Source organism: Rhea americana, unplaced genomic scaffold, assembly GCF_003343005.1.
Source record: "Rhea americana isolate MKP2758 unplaced genomic scaffold, rheAme1 scaffold_7, whole genome shotgun sequence".
Classification (NCBI taxonomy): domain Eukaryota; kingdom Metazoa; phylum Chordata; class Aves; order Rheiformes; family Rheidae; genus Rhea; species Rhea americana.
In genome coordinates this window covers 11119386-11132248 of record NW_028186867.1, presented here as the reverse complement: position 1 = coordinate 11132248, position 12863 = coordinate 11119386, and the positions used below count along the sequence as shown (strand labels likewise).

Genomic DNA, 12863 nt, shown 5'->3' with positions numbered 1-12863 from the left:
GCTGTTTGGGTGAACAGACCACCAGCCTCTCTATTACTTCAGTGCACACCAATGATATGTGCTCAGTGGGGAGCTTGATGAATTTAGCAAAATCTTGTTGGCTGACCTTTCCATCCTGGAGACATGGTTTCATTTCTGTTGTCTGAAATGAGCACCAAMACGACAAGTTATTTCCATGTCCCAGCTGGAATATCACACTGCTAATGTGTTTCCAAGGATTTCTATATCTGTACAATGTTATTACTTTCAGGTCCATCTAAGAACAATAACATTTCTTTCCTTTCTGCTTTCTTCATGTACCACCAAAAAGTGAGTTTATTTTGCTCTGTTTTGCCAGTCAATGCTGCAAATACTAAACCGAATAGTTGCCTCTTGGAACAGTTAGGCACAAAAGGTTGCAGAAACGTATTCTCAAACTGATGCTAAGACACATGCAGAAACTGGTTCAAGAACTAGTTCAGCAGTAGCCACCACAATATCTAGGATCCCAGGCAGCCAAACCGGTTGGACTACTGGTGACCAGACTTCARTCATTTTATTCTAGTCAGCACCAGCATTACTGCTCATTTAGCTCTACTGGTTTTACTGTTCCTCTGGTAGCGTAGTTAATGAACTCCCAGGTTTAATGGCCCCTCCTGTTAAAGGGTTTTTTTTGCTTTGCTTCTGACAGAGGCAAAAGAGATYGCTCTACGTGATGGGCTGGGAAAGAGCTCAGGCAGCACAGCTGCGGGCAGGGTGACCAGCGTCAGGGACACTAAGGGGTAGCAGGCAGTCACAGCAGGACAGGGGAGGCAGCCCGTGCCAGCAATGGGAACAGCTTGTCACATTGCACCTTTAAGCTCAGTATCCTTGACAGCRGTGTCAAAAATAACCGTCACTGGTCTGTTCTCTTAAGGTCTATGCTGATGTAAGGCATGTAGCTCTGCTAAGATTTCGACAGCTGGTGAGCACCTAAGTGCCCTTAGTGCTTTTTAAATATTCCCCTGCAATTCCACTGTTCAGCAAAATGGATTATGAATCCCAAAGAAACCCAAGAAAGATGTAAAAGCTGTTCAGATAATTCAAAATATTCAAATCGCCTTGCACCAGGGCACAGGTCAACCTCTATCACGGTTTGACAAATACTTTCATCTCGTTTAATAATTGGCCTCTTGAAAGCTTCTGAAACCTTTCTCTACTGCTAGAGGACAGATTTGGGACTAAGCACCGCTTACGGTTTTATTGCTCCTTGTTCAGACAGTCTGAGGCAGGGAACTCATTCTGCGCCTGGTGAGGCTGGTGACAGCTATATGACTGAACCTATGGAATCAATACTATATAAGGTGAGTGAATGCAGCCAGTTATAGAATTGGTAAGGTTGGAAGGGACCTCTGGAGATCATCTAGTCCAACCCTCAAACAAGTGGCCCATACAGGGATCAAACCTGTGACCTTGGTATTTTTAGCACCATGCCCTAACCAATTGAACTAAACCTAATCCCAGTGATTGAGGTTGTAAGGGACCTCTGGAGATCATCTTGTCCAACCCCCCCTTCTAAAGCAGAGTTACTTAAAGCATATTGCATAGGATCACATCCAAGTGGGTTTGAAACATCTTCAGGGGTGGAGACTCCACAACCACCCTGGGCAACCTGCTCCGTCACCCCCAAAGGCTGCGACGAGGGTGGGATTCGAACCCACGTGTGCAGAGCACAATGGATTAGCAGTCCATCGCCTTAACCACTCGGCCACCTCGTCTTTCCAATATGCATGTATGAATGTATAAAAACAGGTGATTTGGGTCAACCCTTTTTTTTTGTGACTAGGAGAGGGAACAAGGACGTTTCCTTCTTGAAGCCCAGCTTTCAAGTCCTCACAAGTACGTCCATTTCAAAGGGAATTCCCTTCCACCTTTTCTCCTGTTATCTTTTAGGCAGAGATGGGCAGGCTTTTCTTTCCAGTTTCACTTGATAAGTAGGATAGAGCCTCCACCAGAACTGAGGTGGGCTCTCAACTGTCCTCTCCAGTGTGCAACCCAGAGCAGGCTGAGTGATGCCTCTGCATGGGGCTTGCTGGGGTCTGGGGGCACCTGTGGGATTCCCACCTCTTCCTGCAAAAATTTGCCTTGCATTTACTGACATTTCCATGTACTTCCCAGGCAGACATGCTGGAAACCCACAGTCCTGTGAGTGCAACATGTTTCAGTCTTCAAAATCTGATGGCACAGAGTAGTCCCATGGAAACCGAAGGGCCAATTTACAGGAATAAGCTCTCGGCGTGATAGCGACGGCTTTTAACACAGGGCTGTAATGAGGTCAGATCAAATTTGAATGCACATAACCCCAGCTCTTACTATCTGAATTTCCATAGAGACTGTCTACATTCAATAGAGCAAAATTTTCAAGTACATTAGACTAAAAATCTCTGTTCTTTAACATTAATTTGCACACACTTTCTTGCAATGCCTTCTCTCTCTGAAAAAAATCCCTCTGTTTCCCCCTCAGCATTCATGCAAAGTCACAGAGCTGATTCCTCTGCATGCACAGCCGGTGATAGACACGGCAGGTGATCTGCACATTCCCATGCCTAGAAGATGCATATTGTATTGCTCCCTTACAGCACTTGTGMTTTTCCACTGAGCTGGACACCCGGCATTGTCACTCCTAGAGTATCTGTGAGTGCTGCAGGATTTTCTCGGGAAAGATTTCTTGGGGCAAGATTTAGTCAAATTTAATCCAGCTCACTTCTTGCAGCTCCATTTGTTAAGAGCAGCTCCTGTGCTAGGAAGAGCCCATCACTGTGTTTTTCCTCACAGTGTTACAGAACACAATAACAACACTACTAAACTCAATACCCTTAAGGGGCAGTTGTAGTCAAGGGTCACATTTTCCTTCATTCCAATTAACCTACTTGTCATATTTGATGGTAGATGCACTCAGCAAACTGCCCTCGAGTGTTTCTCATGCTCTTTTAGTAATAGAAAGTAGGGGGAAACAGAATAGCTCATACTTTTCTGTTTGGTTTGTCCTTGGTACTTTATCTTATGCGGAAACCTGCAAGAAATGGATAAGCTTGAAAAAATTTTAAGAGTTAAAGGTATTCACAGGCTTCTAACTTGTGCTACTGCAACAGTTTTAATAATATCAGTCCAAGGGAGAAGAGCGATCAGAGACCTTAGATTCCTCTCCAGACTTTTTCAACCCTTCCGTTACTATGCAAAAATGAAGAGTAAATATAAACTTGGCTTCAACAAGGCTAGACTGTATCCTCTCAATGTATCGCAACATGTTTTGTGGAAACAAGAAATGAAATCACATAATGCGATCCATGTAAGAGCCCGTTTGGGGCTCATGGTTTGTGCGGGAGTGTGCTATGGTCTGGTTTGCTCCAGGCCCAGGGTGCTTGTCAGTCTCTCCACCTGGCTACGTCTGCACACGCCAGACGTCCCATGCCCTTCATCATCTTGTTTCCAAATTTGTGTTTCTTAAAGTTGCGCTTTCCAATACCACATCTGCCTTTCCCAGAAAAATAATAATAACATAGATATATCATATCTACTGCCAAGTACTCAGAAAGAAGCTACTTGCCAAATTTTCTAGCAGTGCTGGATTAACCTTTAAGGGGCTCTACATAGTCATTTGAACTGTCAGGTCTCTTTTCAGGTGTGATGGCCAGAAGTCAGTAAATCCATTTATATTGGCAGTGTTTTCCCAACAAGGTTTCTTTGCCCTTAACCTGCTACAACTGCTGCTGTTTGAGCCATCAGGCAGTAGGGCAGATTCAATGCCTGCTGAAGACATCCCTTCCAGGAGAAGTCCTTTTTTCTGTTGTATGCTCCAGCACACTGGATAATTTCTTAGAGCCTCCAACAGACACATCTGACATCTCCCTCTGCAAGCACTGGTTTCCATTTTCAGTTGCACCTGGACTACTGTCCCCATTCCTTCGACCTCAGATCATGATTTTTTTTTAATTGGCCTTAGCTGTTTCCTATATGCTTGCAAGTATCTCTGACATCATTTTCTAACATTATAGGCATTCTGTTTCTCAGTTTTCTCTTAAATAAATCATCAACTTGTGGCAGTATGTGTTTCTCTGGTGACATCCTATAATTCTAGCGTACAAAATATGGAGTAGTGCTTGACTCTGCCTTCTTTAATAGGTGCTTTGTTTTCACTCCATTTCCACTAGCCCCCTGGGCTGATATGATACAGACTGTAGGTTTCATGTCCAAACCTCTACCTCACTGCAAACCACTTGAACTCATGCCATTAAATTGTAACCCATAGTTAAACAACAATATATCAGCCCTGTCGACTGAAAGTGAACTTGACATGTACAGATGAATTTTGGACTGTGATATCCACAAGTTAAATTATCTCAAGGGAGTGAATAAAGTCACTTAGAATAAGTATGCAAGTTTCCCAGACAGTTAAGAAATAATAATCTATGCCTTCCTTTTTTCCAAGGAATAGTTGCTTTCATAAGTGTTACTATTCACAAGGTCCTTTTCTTAGATTTTTTAATACTCTAAATTAGCTCCTAGCATTTTTTTAAAAATGTAATTTCCTGTGGTACCTCAGAGATTAGCATCCTGGTGTCTCTCAGTGGAGTTCCATCGAGAAGCAAGAGCTTTCACCTGGAGAGAGAGGAATGCCGTTGACACCTTGTGTCTTGCTCCTTTCTAATCTGCAGGTGCTGTCTTTTAGGGTAGAATTCAACTCATCCTTCCAAACAAAATACCCATGTACTCTATCAGGTCAATAGACAYAGGTAGATGTTTGTGAAGACCAAAGATTTCCCTTTCCTTGGTGCACCAGCAGGTAGAAACCTGGGGATTCATCATTTGCTGCCTCCACTGCCATTTTATGAGAAATTTTACAGGCTGAGCTGAAATTGTTATATTATGTGATAAAAAGCTTGTCTCCACAAGCACAAAGGAGCACAGAGGGTCAATTGCAGGTGGGGGGACCTGAGAAATACCCAGCCCCTCTACTCCCAGGAGAAGGACTCTACTCCCAGGCCCATCACAGCAGAGCCATCAGCCCATCAACCAGAGACACAAAGGCAGGTGGGGAATCCAAATTACCTTCCCAGGAGAGCATCAGCCCCATGGTCTGGGTGGGAAATCCTTCACGGTGAGCTGATGAGAGCTGCAATTCCCACCACCTCTTGGACTGAGGACGTCACTGCCTGGCAGTGTGGGATGCATTGTAAGTGTGTGACTSTGTAAGACTTATGGGGTGTTTAGGGGAGGAATCAAAGGCAGAGAGAGATCTAGGTGATTTGGGGAGGAAGAAGCATGGAAAAATAAAGGGACATGGGGATAAAAAGGGGCAGGCTGTATACAAACAGGGCTAATCAGTACATTTGCTTGGCTGCACTCTGCGCCTCATCAGCACAGTCTGCCTCTCTTATTAAACTCCTTCCTAACTGTTTTCATGGGTGTGAGACTCTCARTTCTGTGTGCATGTGTGTGTGGAGGTCTGACAGCCAGCAACCAGCTTTAGACCATGGGTGAAAGGGTCCATATGATGGGTGCCAGCAACCTGAGGGCATGGTGGGTGAGAGGGCTTATGTGCCTGGCTGCTGGCAACTGGGGAGACCAGTCATCAGCACCTTAAATTCAGTATCTTAAATTATTTTAATGACATATGCTTCACACTCATTGGACATTGTTGCAAAAGTTACTATTTAAGYAGTTAAATTATGGATGAACTTCCCTTTTCTAGGTCACAGTTTCAAGGAAAATTTGTGTCTCTGCTTTGTCTGGTTAGAATAAGCATAACAGCAGTAACAGCAAGCTTATGTGAGCTACGTGTACGCCCTGCTGTGTTAACTTCTCTCATTTTCGTTTTTATGTGCAGTTTGGCACTCTTAACATTTTCGTGCCACAGTTTTATTGTTAACTTCCCCTGCCTGACTTATCTGAAAACTATACAACACATCAAATGCTTCAGAGGCTTCCACTGTCAATAGTAAGATGATCTTTCCACACATCTTCTTTCTCCTTGGAACCATTTGCTTGTAGAGACAGAAGAAAATGTAGTTTGAACTTTCTTTAKCCGTTTCCTCTGTTTCCAGAGAGTTTCGGCTCAGTGGAAGCTCTTAACTGCTCCAGTCTTCCATAAAAAGCAACAAAAGCAACAAAAAAGTATTTTCATATTGTGAGAGGTTGAGAAATATCTCTGAAAGCAACGTTTGCATGGTGGCCAGGAGGTGCACCAGCACTTCCAAACTGGAACGACTTCTAGTTTGGCGCACAGTTAGTGAGACCTATTGCTCACATTCTGAATAGGGTGTCCAGTGCTGAGTTCCCCTCTATGACAGGACAGTCTCCTCCATTGCAGAGGCCACATGTCCCTCCTGGTGCTGGTGGCCAGCAGTATTAAGGGAGCTGGCAGGCAGCAGCAGCCTGGTGGGCTTCTCCTCTCCATTTCTGCCCAAGATGTGGTTGGACTTTCACAGAATCATGGAATGGTTGAGGTTGGAAGGGACCTCTGGAGATCATCTAGTCCAACCTCCCTGCTCAGCAGGGTCACCTAGAGCACATTGCACAGGGCCTTGAATATCTCCAGAGAAGGAGACTCCACAACCTCTCTGGGCAACCTACTCCAGTGCTCTCTCTCTCACACACATTGAAGAAGTTTTTCCTCATAYTCAGGTGGAACTTCTTGTGTTTCAGTTTGTGCCCAAAGACTTTCCTCTTTGCTCCCTGATAGCACTCCCCTTTCACTTCATTCCCGAGAGTCACATATTCATCTGTGCTCAGGGTTAGACTTGATTTTAAACCATAGCATCCAGCAATTTGGGTTATGTCTTGACTACAGTTCAGACCCAAAATATACAGGAGCAAATTAGCAGCTAATAAGCAAAAGGGATTGAGTATAGCTAATATATAACATAACAAGCTAATAAGCAAGAGGAAATGGTTATAARCAGAGGGATGAGACCAGCTAAGCAGCGCACAGTGCTAGACAGCAATGAGGATGGGACCCTGCATGGGCCTCTTGTCCCATGGCATGCCCTGGGTGGCTTGCAGGCAACATGGCATAACATTGGGGCAGTGGTAGCAGCCCACTCCCAGCAGCCACCTTCTTCCGTCTCCTGGCTGTGCGGGAGCAGAGTACCCTGAACCTTCTTCTCCTCCTTGTGTTACAGGGCAAAGGCCTGCCACATGCAGCCTTCCTCTGGGAATTTAGAAGATAAACTGCCAGCTGAGGGAAAAGGCTACACATCTTGGAAAAAGAGGATGCATCAGCCCTGCAAGGTTGCCAGTGAAAGTAGGGAGCCCCGGGAAGCACTTGCATCCTCGTCACTAATGCTTTCGCCTTCTGGAGCTTCCTTTAGGGCTGCGGCACTTGACTCACCTTGAATGCAAGAACTGTGCAAAGGTACTTGGATTTAGCAAAGCCCATCCGTGCCTGGTTAAGCACATAAAACCATTCACATGTGCAGAACTTTAAAAATGCTGCACTGAGCTTCCATAATACCCAGCCCAGTCCAATAGGGCTGCTTAGATGGGTAAACTGCAAAAGTGGCTGCAAAACAAGGGTCTGAGCTGGGAGCACTTCACCCCCCAAGAACTAGAACTTGAAAAGACTGGATTTTTGTAAAATAATAGAAAACATCTTTCTTTTAGGCAGAAATATGGAAGCAATCATTACAGATCTGCCTTGCCAGTTGTTTTTGCCTAGTATGGTGTTTTTGTTGCCTGCTTGCAAGCAGGACAAGGGAAGAGGCCAAGCAGAGGCTCACACGAAGGGGCRATTCCCAAGTCCGAAGGCAGCCTCTGCCCCAGCCTGCTGCCACAGGGAAAATCCTCCCTGCAGGGGACTGTGCCACAGTTTCACACGCTCCTCACCTGGCTTGTGTGTTAAGCCCATACAGTAGATCCCGACCCTTGATATTCAGCTCTGCTTCCTAAGGAGGCATCAGGTTGTCTGAATTTGTATGAGCACAGAATCCACAACATCTTTATTAGAAGGACCTAATCGAGAACGCAAAGTGACACCCATGCAGACAATTTATTTCTAACATCACTTCCCCAATTTCTCCCCAGTGAAACAGTCTTGAGCATCTAGTTATTCTTTGACAGCTAGAGTGATAATAGGAGGATATTTTTTAACGGCGGTGCTATTCAAGATCAGAAGGCTTCACATCATAAAACATCATTAAAGTGTGAATTCAAGGTTGGGAAAGATGAGGCCTTTACAAGACTAATGCAATTAATTCTGCTCATTAACTACAGCCTCAAAATGTGTATATAGAGTGTGATCTCACTTCTGCTGTGGAGGGTTAGGCCTGATTTTTTTTTTTTTTTTCCAGTGGATTTCCCGGTGATAAGGGAGCATGGAAAGCTACTTGTGTTATATTCCAATGAACACACAGTCATTGCCTGAGGAACACTAGATGAGGTAAAGCTTTTGGTGTGCAGTAACTTCTTGTCAGTGTAAGAAGATTAAATAAATTAAGGTCCAATACTAAATAATTTCAGTAATTGAAATGTGATCGAAAGAGGGTTTYGTTGCTTGTTTCTTTTTAATGTAATCCTTCTCACTCTGCCATCCGCCTCTGCTCTTGAATTCTGGAAAGCCTTAGCTCTCTACAGTTTATCAGAGCTAATTCCAACCTTAGTCCTTCTTGCTTTCTTCTCACAGAGGAATTCGCACAGTGGGACATTGTTAATATAAGGCAACTTTGATGCAAAAAGCAATTTATTTTGCCAGCAGCAGTATTCCCTTTGCTATTACTGAAGGTATAGCAATTGCATCCTCATAATCAGCCTCTTCTTTCTGTTTGGTCCTATGTGGAAGACTATGCTTTTGCTCGCTTGCAATCATTAAATCTGTGTGGTTGTGTGCATGTGAGAGAAAGAAGAGAAGGGGAAAGAAATAAACATCTGTCCTACCAATATATAGCCCTATTAGCTGGGCCCTGGGGAGCTTTCCCTCTCCTTCCCCTCCTTGCACACATACACGCCACCTTCCTTCTCTCTCCAGTGACTGTCCACACTGTGTTTCCACAATCTGGCAGTTCCTTGGGGCAGGGACTTCACTTGGCATTGCGAAAAGCCATGCACATTGATAGCATAATGTCATCGCCATAAACTAGTCACTCCACGAGCAGCCAAAGCGATGAAGCCTGCTACCCTACGGACAGGGAGGGGAGGAYGAGAAGGGAAGGCAGAGCAAATCGAGATGCTTTCAGCTCTTCCCTGCATCTGGGGGCAAGGAGGGTGGCGTTAGGAAAAYGAACTCACAGAAAGGTCTCAGAGCTAAAGCCTAGGAGCTAAAGATCACCATGAAGTTGATCCAGTACAGGGTATTTGGTATTACTTCTTGCTTGCTCTGAAAATGCTGCCTGCAATTTATTTTTTTTTAAGTGTGAATGCATCACTTTAATGCTTGTTTCATAGATTTTTGTTTCCATCTTATGGCCTTCGTATCTATTAGAAACATAGCCTGAAGGCAAACTTTCTCACAGTAGTGCCTTACTTCATTGTATGCTGCAGTACACATAGTCAGCTCTGACAACGTTAGTTCTGCACTGGCACACTGTTTGCTGAACTGGATGTGAGGAGAATTGTGCAAAACATGTGCTAAGTGAAAAAAAAATCCTGAATTGGTCTTTTATGTGAATATTGAATTCCATTTTAATGCTCTCTCTCCCCACATCTAAGTTTTGAAACCAAAATCTTAGAGCAGCAGCCAGATTTGACCTGACTTTGTTTGCAGATCTGAATCCCAAAGCTAATGCTTAGATGTGCCTTTCAGGTGCCTCATCTTATCAGTCCTTCTCTGAACTGCACAAAATTGAAGCTGTGATCTGACTGGTTTCTTGGGTCTTCCTTCAGTCAAAACTACCTGAGAGAATATATTTCAGCCTGAAGATAAAAATCAGATAAAACTCCACATAGCAAGTTCTCCAGCTCCAATGGCTATTTTAGTAAACCTAGCCCAAATATTCACATTTAGTAAAACACTAAGAACCAAGGAATTTTTTAAATGAAAGGTACACACTGCTCACACTGTACAGCAAACTGAAAGATCCTCAGCAGTGTCAGATTCACAACCAATTCAGCACTTACTTACCTAAAACTTTGGAGCCTGAATAAATCAACCATGCTCAGGGAAGTCCTTCCAAGGCTTTTCAGGCTGAGACATGGTGAGCATACCTTTGGAGGCAGGTAGGGTACGCCTTTTCTATGGCATGGGAAAGACCACATGACCTGTAGACTTCTTTCAAGCAAAAAAAGTAAATGCAGAAGCTGTACCTGATGGGGAAAACAGGTTAAGAGGCAATTCTGTGCTCGTGCTTCATGAGTCTGAAGTATTTGGGGCTATTTTACGGGAAAGGAGAGCTCAGAGGACAGTCTAAAGCACTGTGGTCTTCTGGGTGATAGGCAGCTCAAGCACTCACATAGAATCACAGAATCACATAAAGGCTGAGGTTGGAAGGGACGTCTGGAGATCATCTAGTCCAACCTCCCTGCTCAGCAGGGTCACCTAGAGCRTGTTAGACTGGGTTGTATCCAGGTGGGCCTTGTGTATCTCCAGAGAAGGAGACTCCACAACCTCTCTGGGCAACCTGTGCCAGTGCTCCGTCACTCTCACAGGGAAGAAGTTTTTGCTCATATTCAGCTGGAATTTCCTGTGTTCCACTTTGTGGCCTTTGCCTCATGTCGTGTCGCTTGGCACATTTATAATATATTTCTTTCTTCGACTGTTGGAATACTATTCCTTATTCCTCTTCACTTGACCAGATCTGCAATTGGTAGGTTTAAATGTAATGAGAAGTGTACTCTTATTAGGTAAGAAAAAAAATTGTTTTCAAAAGGATCTCATAGATGAGATCCTAAAATCATGTTTGCATAGCTTTTAACATTTGGTCACATTGTTTATCCTTAGTGATGTGTAAAACTGAAGCACATTAATACTGCCTGGGAATTAGTATGAGGCAGCTGAGGCAATTTGTTAGTATACACGTCTTTTCTTACAGAATTTCTGTATGGGGGGGCTCCAATAAAATTCTAAAAACCGCAGTTATTTAACTCTACTGACACTATGATTTTCTTTTGAAAGATGTAAATGTGTCTCAGATTTTTATAAAGACGGTCACCCTTACCCCCTACTTTAATTTACCATTTGTATTTTGGCACTGACAAAAACCTTATGTTCCTGAAGTTAATATAAAACATAAGAGAAATGATTTATATCTCTGTTTTGTTTTCTCTTTAATATTGAAAAAAAGGTATCAGCAAAGTACTATTTAATATGTCTTATATTCAAAGTATTTTTAGAAACATAATGGATAACGTTAGCCTAACACTGCTGTTAGAATTTGTAGTTGGTTAATTTTGTCAGCTACCCCCCAGGTAGGAAATGGGTATCACAACCAGAATTATATCTGAACACAGAAATGCCTAGCTAAGTCTTATGTTCTTGTAAGAATAAAATAATCTGAAAGAAATAAATATTTGATTTTTTTCATTGGAGGGGCTTGTTGCTTGCAGAAATGTAAGATTCTACTGCAGTTTGGTTCAAGTTCTCAGTCCGAGAGTTTAGTTGAATTAAATACAGATAAAAAGTCCTCGGCTTGCTATTCCAGGAATGCAGGCACCTTCAGCAGTGCGGAGTCTGGAGGGCGCCCGCTCCAGCACCAGTAGCACAGCACTGGCTTCTGTAGGAGGTGCCGCTGCGGGTGGCCTTAACGGATGTTCACACTAGCTACCCCTGAGCATCGAACCCAGGGCTGGATAACAAGGCTCCTTAGGCTCCCTAGATGTCASGAGGCAGAAGCCACAACTGCGATAAAAAGTCGTTCAGCCCCAGGAGCATGGATCTGCAGAGCAAAAAAAAATCAGTGCTGATTTACCAGAGCACGTATTTTATTCAGACTAGATCTGGTTGGGTCCTGTACGCGAAGCACTCATGCACTAATGGAGGGAGTGTGCCGGGAGCTCACCTCTTCCAGCTTGGTTTCATCCTTAGGGGATCCAGCTGGCATGCCCCAAGGCAGCTCTGCGATGAAAACCACGGTGCTGGAAGTGGGGATGATCTGGGTATTCACTCCAAAAGCGTGCTCCTGACCTGAACCGAAACACCGATGCAGTTCATCCAGAGGCTCTGCCAAAAAGTGAGTCATGGCATCTGTGCTGAACCATTCTCTGAAGCCCACCGGCTGAAGGGATACGTAAGGGAAACGGAGCCTAAATGTCACTGGCGTGAGCTGGCACGAGCCATCCTTCCTCTCTTCACTTCCTTTCCTGCCCTGCCCTGCCATTCCCCTAGCTGTTCAGATAATTGTTCCATTTCAGCTTTTTCTACATCAAGAAACAGTTCTAGTTATTGACTTAAAAGGCTTCTTCTATCTTCTGTAATCTACATTTTGCAGAGCATATATCCGGTTATCCAGCATTTCCATACCACAGTGAGATATCATAATGAGGATGTATAGTTGGGATTTAGGTTAAATAAAACTCACTTTTAGCTCTTGATTTTTCTGGCAAAGATGTAATAGGAAATCAAATTTTCCATTTCCCAATTTAGAAAAAGGGCTGAGCAAGAAAGATCTCAGAAAAAGGATTCTAAGGGATGCTGAATTCTTCTTTTTTTTCCTATGGCAAGTCAGAGAAGGCGTTGGGTATTTGGGACACACATACCAATTCATTGTGTACTGTCCTCATTTTCCCCATGCAAAGTACAAATGGGAAGAAAAGCTCCAGTGGGCTCACATGCTAATTTTTCTCATTGCCTCTTTAACTTGCACAGATTTCTCAAATATTGACTAGGCTTTGAACTCGACCTACTTAAAACGCTGGATACGGCTTTCACTTAAACAAACACCCCTTCGCGTCATGTCAGTATTTTAAGGGGCCTTTGC

The 12863-nt window shown here is 43.8% G+C and overlaps 1 non-coding gene across 1 annotated transcript; it reads right to left on the bottom strand.

Annotated features, from left to right (window-relative positions):
- Positions 1-1654: 1654 nt before the first annotated feature.
- On the bottom strand, positions 1655-1736 carry TRNAS-GCU (transfer RNA serine (anticodon GCU)). The gene has a single exon. It is a non-coding gene; the product is annotated as a tRNA-Ser (tRNA).
- Positions 1737-12863: the final 11127 nt, after the last annotated feature.